Below are 12,055 nucleotides of genomic sequence, written 5' to 3'. Positions count from 1 at the left end.
ACGCAGCGTCACAGGTGTGCGCCTTTTTTGACGTCACACTGTGCGCCACGTTATTGTTTCGGTGAAATGAATTTCTACAATACTGTTACTGTTAATTGTTCTCTCTGCAGTGTTTAAATGCTTACATATACACACACAGCTACTGTCCCTCCACACATACGACTCGGTTCTGCTTCTATGCCCCATCCTTGTTTACTATTTCCCACCGAGGCTTCTAGACTTCTGATTGGCCAACATTTCTGCACGGTTAGGAATATATCGCCACCTGCTGCTTTGGCATGTTCCTAGCAGCGTTTTCCTTCATTTCTGCGTTTACGTGTGGACGGGATTATTTTTTAAAACGAAAACGGAAAATCTCCGTTTTCAAAAATACCCGTGTACGTGTGGACGTTATGGAAGCCCGTTTCCGCCACTAAATAAAAACAAAAAAGCTAGTATCCATAACTCGAAATGTCGAGTTATTTTCTCGAAATTTCGACTTATTAACTCGAGTTACTTTTCTCAAAATTTCGAGTTAGCTCTGCCAATCAAAAATATACTGAATGAGGTCGCTTTCTTGTTACCCGGAAGCATATGGCGCAGAAGAACGCGCACTCAAAAACGGATCCCAACAAATTGGCGCTTAAGCGAGTACGTTTGCTGATAGTAACACCATGTGATTCAGCTAATAACACAGGGATTTCATCATTTGTGAAGCCAGGCTGAAAACACTTAGCAATCTGTGCATTCACGACTGGATGTAATACCGGTAGCTTAGCTGTAGCATTTGTAGCTGAGGGCTTCAGCTTCCGGGTAACAAGGAAATGACGTCATTCACGTAGATTACTGATTGGCACCGCTAACTCGAAATTTCGAGCTACTTTTCTCAAAATTTTGAGTTAATAAATCGAAATTTCGAGTTAATATGTCGAAATTTTGAGAAAATAACTCGAAATTTTGAGTTATGGATCTTTTTTTTTTTAGTGGCGGAAACGGGCTTCCATAGGGACGTAGCCTCAATCTCCTGCCTGTGTTTGTGCACCATGTATGACGTAGGCGTGTGCATGTGCGCCCCGGTCACTGCTCCTTCCAGCTTGGCCGGAGGTAAGTCACTGTCACGTTAGCCACACAAGGCCAGAAGTTGTCATTTGAATGTGACAGAACTACGTTTTGGTCTGTTTAATGAGTCGTCCGGTGTGAGTCTTGTAGGGCTGAGTTCGCTAACTGAAGTAACCTAGAGCAGCGGCAAAGCTACGTCCGAATGCTCTTTGTGGACTACAGCTCAGCCTTTAATACAATCATCCCGGACATCCTCATCACCAAACTGGTCACTCTTGGCCTCCCTCCTCTCACATGTGCCTGGATAAAGGATTTCCTCACAAACCGGCCCCAGACTGTAAGACTCGGCCCTCATCTCTCCTCCACTCGCACACTGAGCACCGGCTCCCCACAGGGCTGTGTGCTGAGCCCCCTCTTGTATTCTCTCTACACCCACGACTGCAGTTCGACCCACAACAACACTCTCATCATCAAGTTTGCTGATGACACCACGGTAGTCGGACTCATCTCGAAGGGAGACGAGGCAGAGTACAGAGAGGAAGTCCTGAAGCTGGCAGCCTGGTGTTCAGAAAACAACCTGGCACTGAACACCAAGAAAACCAAAGAGCTCATTGTTGACTTCAGGAGACACAGCACCGACTTGGCCCCCCTCTACATCAACGGGGAGTGTGTGGAGAGGGTCCACACTTTCCGGTTCCTTGGTGTCCTCATCTCTGCTGACATCTCCTGGACAGGAAACATCTCAGCGGTCATCAAGAAGGCCCAACAGCGGCTGCACTTCCTGAGAGTCCTCAGGAAGTACAAGCTGAACTCCAACCTGCTGCTGACCTTCTACCGCTCGTCCATTGAGAGCCTGCTAACCTACTGCATCACGGTATGGTACGGCAGCTGCACCAAAGCAGATAGAGTGAGGCTTCAGAGTGTGGTCAAGACAGCACAAAAGATCATCGGCTGCCCTCTCCCCTCCCTGATGGACATTTATTCCTCCCGCTGCCTCACCAGAGCAGCAAACATTATCAAGGACAGCTCCCACCCTGGCTTCAACATGTTCAGCCTGCTTCCCTCAGGGAAGCGCTACAGGTGCATCAACACAAAAACCCACAGACTAAAAAACAGTTTCTTCCCCAAAGCGATAACCACCCTGAACTCACACATGCACAGATAACACAGCCCCCCCACTTCCCACTTCCTTCCCAATGGACCACCACTGTGCAATACCAATCCTATGTGCAACAACTCAACTGTATATACATAACACTATTTATACCAATTCTATGTGCAATAACTCAACTGTATATACATAACTCTATTTATACCAATTCCATGTGCAATAACTCAACTGTATATACATAACTATTTATACCAATTCCATGTGCAATAACTCAACTGTATATACATAACACTATTTATTACATATTACTTACGGCTTGTATATTGTACATTTTTTTATATATATATATATATATATATATATGTATATGTTTTTCCCTATGTTAATACTGTCCATATGTACATAGCGCTGCAGAACTGTACCCCCCCCCCAGCATGTTTACACTGAGTAGGAGATGCTCTGTATCTCATTGTACAACTGTATAGTGACAATAAAGGCATTCTATTCTATTCTATTTTAGCTACAGCTGTAACGCTAGCGTGCTAAGTTAGCCTGGTTGCTAGCACCAGGCTAGGTGAAAGAAATCTCTGCTGTAGTTTGTTAATGGCACATATTGTGTTGTTTTATCAGAGGAGCAGATGCACAACACACACAGCTGAAAGTTTTCTGTATTTCTATGTATTACAGGTGTGGAGATATTATGTTCTGCAAATGTGGTTTCTCATGATTTGCTTTTATGCTTTAAGATAAGTCCCAGTATTACCTGCTAAATGTCGTCTGCTAATATAATTGCATTGGATTTGATTTAAGGGTTAAATTGTGAATTTTTATTATATTTCAAAGAAACAAAACGTTGGATCCTGGCTGTTAAAATGTATTTGTTTGTCTGATTGTTTCATTTTTTTCATTATTTTGTTCATTGGGTGACTTTTTTATTTTCTTTTTAAAATATTTTTAATGATATGTTGTTTTGTATTATTTATATATTATGCTTTTTGTTGACTTGAGAGCTTGAGTTGATTTTTTTTCACAACAGTTAATGCAGTCGGGTCCATTGATCAGCCACAGTGATCAGTGTTGCTGCTTTACCAGGTGTAACAGTGAAGCTGGAGGATGAACGCTAACTTTTTTCCACTCGATAAAAGTTAACGTGAGGGTTCCTGATGGTTAGAGACAAATGCAGTCGCATGGCAGGATGCTGTAAACGGACCAAACTTGAGTCAGGAGAACAACTGAGATAATCCATCCACAATACGAGGTTAGTCATTCATATACTGCTGCATGGGCTGGAGTTACATCCTAAGGGTTTAAAAACTGAGCTTTAAAATGAACAGTGGTGATAAAAACCGATGGAGGCCGACAGTGATCACTGACTGTTTTAGGGGCTTGTTGAGATTAAATAGAACATTAAAACATGTTACAAACACAACAGCCTTAATAAACACAGAGTAGTTTGGGCCCAGAAGCAGGATTCATACATCATAACTTTACAACACACAGCTCCTTCCAGCTTGGCCCGAGGAGAGCTCATGGTTTTCTGTATTTCTATATATTACAGCGATGGACAGTGAAGGACCCAGAGACCCAGTGCTGTCTCCTGCCAGAACTGAACGCATCGACAGGCGTGACGCACACAAACGGGCTACACAAGCAGTTCAGCTTCAGTCCCTGTCTTCACACGGCTGTCACGTCTCATTTTGTCTCTTATTCGTTTCACTCCTTCCTGCAGGTGATGTTCATCTGAATTTTAGGATGTGTGCATGTTTTAGCTTGTTTGGCTGTATTTTAGCTGCCTCAGTCCATTTTCCCACACTGCAGTCACCCAGCTGGGAGTATGTGGCCGCCTTGTCTCGGGCCTGTTTTGTAGTCAGGACATGGGCATGCAGGAGATCAAAGCCTGGCCCAGAATACATCAGCTGCTGCCCCCCTACACAGCGGCTCAGCGTGGGGCCTTATCTGGGCCGAACAGGGAGAAGTCGTTTCCTCGTCGTGAAGCGCAGCCTGAGCTGTGCAGGAAAATATCGACGTGGAGACGTCTGGCTTCTGCATCACCAGGGCTCAACAGTGGGGCAGGAGGTCCAGCATGACATTCACACAGTTTGCTGTATGTGAGCAACATGTGGACACACAAATAGGCCCAGCATGCCAAAACAGAGGTCCGGTGTGAATGAGGAAGCAGGCAGATATTCTTATGTAGCGTCCTGGAGAGAAAGATTTAATGTGGATACACCGAAAGGACAGCGTGTAGAAGGATGAGCATTCAGTCAGTTACACCTCTGGGACTTTGATCTGCTCAGTTCAGCAGCAAAGCAGGTGTAATCACATTCAGCTGCTTTGGTGTTAATGAAATTACCAACAGGTGCAGTAGAGGCACATCAATGACCCCTGACCCCGTCTGACGCCACCAGGTCACACCTCAAACCGTCCAGAGTTCAACGATGCACTGGTCGAGATCTGGGAGGAGTTTCTGCAATCAAAGGTGTTCAAAATTGATGCAGAATAGACCGTCCTGCTGCAGGCGTCTTTGAATGCAGCCCTCTGGAGGCTGATCATTCTCATTTCCATCAAACTACGTGGCATCCTGTCATTCCTGACTCAGTCCACATCAGTGCAGATATCCAGCAGGATTTCAGTGTTTTCTAAGTGTTCTCTATAACTACAATTAAAGGGGTAATTAGAGTTGGGGTTCACTTTTCTATGACAGGTCTGAGTGGGTGTGACTCACATTCAAAGATCAGCAGCAGAGGCAGAGGCAGACCCCCGTGTGTGGCTCACTAGGCTCAAGCTGAGGTGGCACAGAAGCTCACGTCTCATCACTTGGTTTAGATTTTTTCAGAGTGGCAAATTGCTGATAGTTGTTTTCCAGCCATGAAGATATAACAGCAAAATGTTTCCTCCAGCTAAGACGTGACACTGGGGTAAAAACATCTGGAGTAGCTGCTACAGTCGTCTTTAACCTGGCTGCAGGTGAAAGAGATGGCCCCGACGCAGGTGCCAGAATGAAAGCCTGCTGCAGGCCCGGCTGCAGACAGGTGTGGGCGTACCTGAGACTGCTGAATGAATGAACCAACCTGACTCTGGTGCTCAGGAGGAAACGCTCCATATTTCTGAGATGGCTTTGGGGTGTCTGTGATGATCAGCTCGTGAAGTCTGAATCCTCCTTAATTTTACAACCAGCTCAGCTGACAGAAACACTGCAGGTGCTGATGTGGGTGCAGAGCTGTGAGCGTGCACACTTTCACCTCCGACACTAACGACACCTTCATCTGCTGACTCATTTTATTTCCCTCACTGTGTAAATAAGAGTAAAGCCACCAGCCGAGTCGAGCTGCTTTCTAATGTTTCTCTCTCGTAAAGTAAATCTCCTTTTAATGCAGCCGAGAAAATTCCCTGCTGACAGCAGCGCTCCGAGCAAGACTGTTATCAAACTCGCGGCAGCTCGGCCATCTGTCTGTCTGCCTCATCTACGCTTATTTACACAGAACGAGAGGCAGAGGGGGATCTGTGCGGCGCTGCAAACCTCCGGGGTTTTGTTCTTCTAAACTCCGCTCAGTCATCAGCCGCTCCTCAATCCCAGAAACACGTCTCTCGCTCTGAAACTCAGAACTGATCTGCAGACAGCGAGGACGAGAGGAACGCTGTTGGAGAATAACAGTGATCACTGAGACGGAGGAGGAAGAGAGCACAGGAAGGAGATTCAATTCAGTTTTGTTTATACAGCATCAAGTAGCACAACAACAGTCGCCTCAAGGAGCTTTATACTGTAAGGTAGACCCAACAATAATATGTGAGCAGCAGGATTTTGAATTTACAGAATTCAAAATCCTGCTGCTCACATACAAGGTCTTAAATAATCAGGCCCCATCTTCTCTTAATGACCTTGTAGTACCATATCACCCTATTAGAGCACTTCGCTCTCACACTGCAGGCCTACTTGTTGTTCCTAGAGTATTTAAAAGTAGAATGGGAGGCAGAGCCTTCAGTTTTCAGGCCCCTCTTCTGTGGAATCAGCTTCCAGTTTGGATTCAGGAGACAGACACTATCTCTACTTTCAAGATTAGGCTTCAAACTTTCCTTTTTGCTAAAGCATATAGTTAGGGCTGGACCAGGTGACCCTGAATCCTCCCTTAGTTATGCTGCAATAGACGTAGGCTGCCGGGGGATTCCCATGATGCATTGAGTTTTTCCTTTCCAGTCACCTTTCTCACTCACTATGTGTTCACAGACCTCTCTGCACTGAATCATACCTGTTATTAACCTCTGTCTCTCTTCCACAGCATGTCTTTATCCTGTCTTCCTTCTCCCACCCCAACCAATCACAGCAGATGGCCCCGCCCCTCCCTGAGCCTGGTTCTGCTGGAGGTTTCTTCCTGTTAAAAGCGAGTTTTTCCTTCCCACTGTCACCAAGTTCAATTCTTATTTCAGTTCAGTTTTAATTATACAGCACCAAATCACACCAACAGTTGCCTCCAGGTGCTTCATATTGTAAGGTACAGACCCAATAATAATACAGAGAAGCTCCAACAATCAGACATTATCAGTGTTGGTGACAGTAGGAAGGAGAAACTCCCTTTTATCAGGAAGAAACCTCCGACTGTGATTCGGGCAAAGAGTTCAATCTTTGTTTCACCAGAGAGCTTTATTTCTAAAGGTCTGAACTCCAGGTGTGCTGCCTTTTACTGAGTGCACTGTCAGAGGCCATGAGATCATCGGTAACCTTCACTGAAGCTGTTTCTGTGATGAGCTCTGACTGAAGCTCATCATCACGAGAGAATAACATCAGGCTCATTAACACAGTCTCACATATTAATATATAATAACATATTTCTATGTGAGACTGTTAATGATAATCCATGTTGAAAGAATAATAAAGAGTCGTGTAGATGTGATGCATGGACACGCCTGATGGGGAGCTGGAAGAATCAGAGCGCGCGGTGCTTTAAGAGGATGTAAGTCTTATTTATTATTTCTGTCTTTAACTCTGTGAAACAAGATGTAATGCTGTGTGAGCATTGCATCTTTTATTGGTTCTTGCAGGTTGTACAGGCTCCTCGAATTAACAGATGCACGGGGCCTATTTTTCCTGCTGCCTAACCAAGAGCAAGGATCCGTGATGATGAGCGCTGCAGTTAACGGTCGACTGTATCAGAGGACAGTGGGCTCAGCATCCCAGTACAGGCAGTCAGTGTCAGTCTCCTCCTCACCAGGTAAATTCATCTCTGTGATCACAGGATCACAGACTCAGAGGCTTTGAACGGAGAGCCGGTCCAGGCTTCCTGTAAACGGGGAACTAACAAACCGTTCCTCTGCAGGTCATCAACTCTTTCAAGAATTTTTGAGGATTCTGACAGTTGGTATAAGTCGAGGTGCTGATCCTTTTCACACAATCATCGTGATGTAACCAGGTTTCCGTAGAGCAGAAAATATCAAAGAGAAGCTGTGAAACAGGAAGTGACCGTCTGCAGAGGAGTGACCCCCGCCTGATTCTGACAGTCGTTTCTTCCTGTTAAAAGGGAGTTTTTCCTTCTCACTGTCACCAAAGCGCCTTTTCATTGGAGGTCAACTGATTTCCAGGTACAGTCTAAAGGACCTCCAGGTGACTGTTCCAGTGAAATTGTCCCAGAGCTCTGAGCTCCAGTTTCTGTGAGTGAAATTGTTGGATTTATGATGTTATTGCTAATTAGCAGTTAGCTGTGTGTCTAGACGGAAAGCAGGAAAAACCTCCACAGCCACCCTGACAGCGGGTAGTGATGTCATATAATAATAATAATGGATTGCATTTATATAGCGCTGTTCAGGGCCCTCAAAGCGCTTTACAATGCCACTATTCCTTCACTCTCACATTCACACACTGGTGGAGGCAGCTACAGGTGTAGCCACAGCTGCCCTGGGGCAGACTGACAGAAGCGAGGCTGCCATGTCGCACCATCGGCCCTCTGGCCAACACCAGTAGGCGGTAGGTGAAGTGTCTTGCCCAAGGACACAACGACCGGGGCTCGAACCGTTAACCTTCCGGTTACAAGACGAACTGCCAACTCTTTGAGCCACGATGATGATTACAACAAGCTGAACCTCATTTACATGAAAGTGATAAACTGCAGTATTTGTTTCCCTTTGTACTCAGCGAATACTTAATTGGCACGTCAGCGAGATGGGGACAGCTTCTTTGTTTGTACTGGTTTCAGATGACACCAGTTTAGTTTTGTGCGTGGGAACTTTCCCGTTTTGTTCTCAGATAAAATATTCAGTCAGACACGCCTACCCACCTACAGGTGTAGGCGTGTGAGGTAGACGCCTTTGCGTGGCCAGGTATGCTTTGGATTCTGGGATGCAGCACTGCAGCTGTGCAGGGTGCGGCTGGGCCTGAAACGATGCAGCTTCTGTAAGTGCAAAGAAGTGAAGGTCATTTTCCATCTTTTTGTTGCAGAGCGCTGCTCACACTGATCCCACACTTACTGATTTCAGTCTATTAAAGAAGCTGCCAATAAACTCAAATCTGGGGCATTTTTAATTCTTATTAATGAATCGATTTTATTTATTATTTGATTTATTCTATATTTTATAGAGTGAATGTTTTGTTTTATTAAGAAGCCAGCCACCACGATGAGTTTCTTTAGGATTAATAAAGGTTTTATGAAATGTCGCCTCCTTCGTGGCGTGGTTCTACTCGACGCCGTGATTCGTGCTTTTTGCTGTTTCCACCTTCAGCAGCAGAGCAGTTGGAGGCTGTTGCAGTAGCTCTCGCTGTCAGACATGCCTGTGTCTCGTTGTCGTGGCCCAAATTTGGACAATATGACACGGCTCAGTCCAGAGACTCCTCTGGCCGATCAGCAGACTGAACCCTCCCCCGTGGTCTGTGGTGTTGCGTAGTATTGGTTTGCTTCGGTTTTCTCAGTATGAACAGAAACCAGGAACGAGCTGCCGGTTCACAAACTCCTCACCTCACCTGACTCAGAGAGTGAAGGAGCTCCAGGTGTGAAACTCCAAACACGATGGCGGCTGCAACACATCAGCTGCAACAGGCGGGCTTCATCCAAAGAGCGCAGCCGGAGGGACTGAGGATGAAGACCAGTGCCTGCTCTCTGATGTGCCGACGCTGTGGTGGATGTAAACGGCGTCCTTGTTTGGATACGAGGCAATCGTCCCTGGAGATGTGACCTTGGTGCTGGCAACTTCCTGACTCTAAGGTCGGGTTGCCCCGCCGCTCGTGCTGCTTTCACAGTATTTCACAGTTACGACGCGGCGCTCTCGTCCCCCTTTGCTTTCATGACACAAACTTCAGAGTCTCTAAGCCAGTAAGCAGCAGACAGCGAGGAGCCCGAGGAAGCTGAGCCTCGAGTCCTTATGTGGCCGAATATTCAGAGGAATCAGAGACGCTCTGCAAACAGCTGAGTACGCATTAGAAAAATAATGCAGCCTTCCAACTGTGTTTCATGTTTGTGATAGCAGAGGCTGGTGTCGTTGGTGTGATTCTGGGGTTTGTGGGGGACCGAGCATCCATCACTTTATGGGTCGTAACACCAGTACCAAAAAACAGTCAGCTCAGTGTAACAATGAACATTTTCTTTAGTAAAGAAAACGAAAAATTAGTTTTTCCAACAAACAAAATAAAATATTAACCGAACAAGGACAAATAGGCAGGATTTGATATATAAAAGAGGAAATGTCCCGTCCACCCACTGTGAACCATGTTTCTGGACATTAAATTTGTTTGAACGTTAAGATAAGATCAGCTTTATTAGTCCCACACGTGGGAAATTAGTTTTGTCACAGCAGGAAGTGGACAATGCAAAAGTTATGTAGCAAAAATTAGACTATAATAAGAATAAATACAGTACACAACTGTACAGAATAGAACAAAATAAAATACTATATACAGTAGAATAAAATATACAATAGGATAAAAATAGAATACAAATTCTATATACAAGTAAAAATACAACGATGGCAGAAAAGAGTATGGCACTTGTTGCAAGTGTTGTTGCACATGTGTGGATGTGTGTGTTTGATTAAAGATAAAAGCCTGACGCTGTCACTGGTCAACATGAATCAGGATGTGTCCAGGACAGATGAACCCTTTGAGCACGCTAATAAAAACTAGAACTCCTTTCTCATATGTATTCATATTTCAGTGTAATGCAACATTTCAACAGGAAAGACTTTTTACAAAAACATCAGTAAGTAGTCGAATCCAAAACTCTAAATTCTGCTGTTTTTAGATGAATATAACAGGATTATTTCAGGTGTCTTCTGTCTGCAGACTCTGATGATAGCCTTCGTCCTGCCGAGTGCTCTCTGATTGGCTCTTTGGACCTGCTCTGCTCATTTCTAGCTTCATATCTCTGTGGTTGGATTAGAGGAGCTTTGCTCAGCTCAGCTGATGAGTGTGCAGTCCTCTTCCTCTTCTCGTCGGTCGGTTGCTGTCGAGCCTCTGAAGGTGTCTGTAGTTTGTGCAGGTTTTTTTTTTTTTGCGTGTATTCGTCACACCTGTTGTTACGGTAACCAGCTGATGGATCGGAGCAGGTTTGGTCGCCGTGATTAGCGAGGAAGAAACAAACGCTCGAGCAGCGTAGAGTGACAGTCCCTGGAGCGCAGCGTTTGGGTGAAAGGCTCAGTCAGGCCGAGGCCGGTGTGATTAATGTCCTCTTTGCAGCTCGGCCTCTTCACACCTGCAGAGCTGCGCGTCAGCGCCGACCACGCAGCCTCTCCGCTTAGAAGTAAAGAGCGATGACGCCCGCTCGGTGCTGCTCCACCGTCAGCTCCTGGATGGATCCGGCTCCCTCTTCTGTGCGGTCCCATCCATCACGGGCAGCTGGTGGGTGCCCGGGCGACATTGTGTTTATGCAACTTAAAGAGCTTTTCTCTGGCCCGCCACATTGATGTATGGCCCAGGAGCCCAAAACAGATGATGTGTGCAGAGGGAGGATAGCAGAATGGATGAGGGCGCCAGCGAGCTGGATGCACCTCACTGGGAGAGTCTGTTGATATTCATGTTAATAACAGCATGCAGAAACGCAGTGCTGGGGATGAGGCGGGGTCGGCTGATGCTGTGCTTCTGCTGGAAGATTTAGAGGCTTCTGCGGGGAATGTGAGGCGCTGGCTGGTTTGATATTGCAGCGCTGCATGCCGCTTTAATACCGAGTGGGTTTTGCTCACGGTCTTGAAGGTTTTGGGGGATGTTGCGATACATTGGAAGTGACAGCAGCAACTGCTGAGGCTGATTGGAAAATTACAGCTCTTTCAGGTTGTATGTAAAACAGGAAGATTGATTGAGTTCTAAATGTTGCTGGTTTGGCTCTAAATCAAGTGTGAAATCTGAAAATGAACATCTCTGAGCGCAGCGCGCTGCGAGAGGAGGCAGAAGTGTGGTTTCAGTGAAGCATGTGCCGAATGCCAACGACACTGCTCCATCTCTGCAGCTTTTATTTTTGGGGTTTCTTTGAACCTTCATGTTGTAGCGTCAGCTCGTTGCAGATTAGGAGCTCCACCTTTTGGCGTCACGTCCATGAAACGTTTAATTCTGAAGTCTGTGTTGGGAGGAGGTCGGGGCCGATGGGCGGCTCGAGTATGTCCCATCTCCCGCAGAGACCGGGTGGTTGGACATGAACTGTCCCATCGGCTCTGCACAAGTTTAAAAGCAGAGACTTTCAGCTGTCCCCGGGATTTATTTTTAACACCTAATCAAACATGTTACTCCGAGCCGTGTTTCATACAACAGAGACAGCGTCTCACCACGTCCTTCCTGCCTCCAAGTTTGGCCTTTAAACCCTGAAAAGTTTCTTTTGGTGTGCATTAGTGTGGATATTAGTCACATGTTCATGTAAACAACAGTAACACACGTGTGTTCAGGAACACACATCAAACCATTACGTTTGAGGAACGTGGTTTTGATGTCAGGGTTACAGT

This window comes from Perissodus microlepis, chromosome 5, assembly GCF_051167445.1.
Source record: "Perissodus microlepis isolate ML-2025 ecotype Zambia chromosome 5, ASM5116744v1, whole genome shotgun sequence".
NCBI classification, from domain to species: domain Eukaryota; kingdom Metazoa; phylum Chordata; class Actinopteri; order Cichliformes; family Cichlidae; genus Perissodus; species Perissodus microlepis.
The sequence above is the reverse complement of the archived record's forward strand: the minus strand, read 5'-3'. Positions refer to the sequence as shown.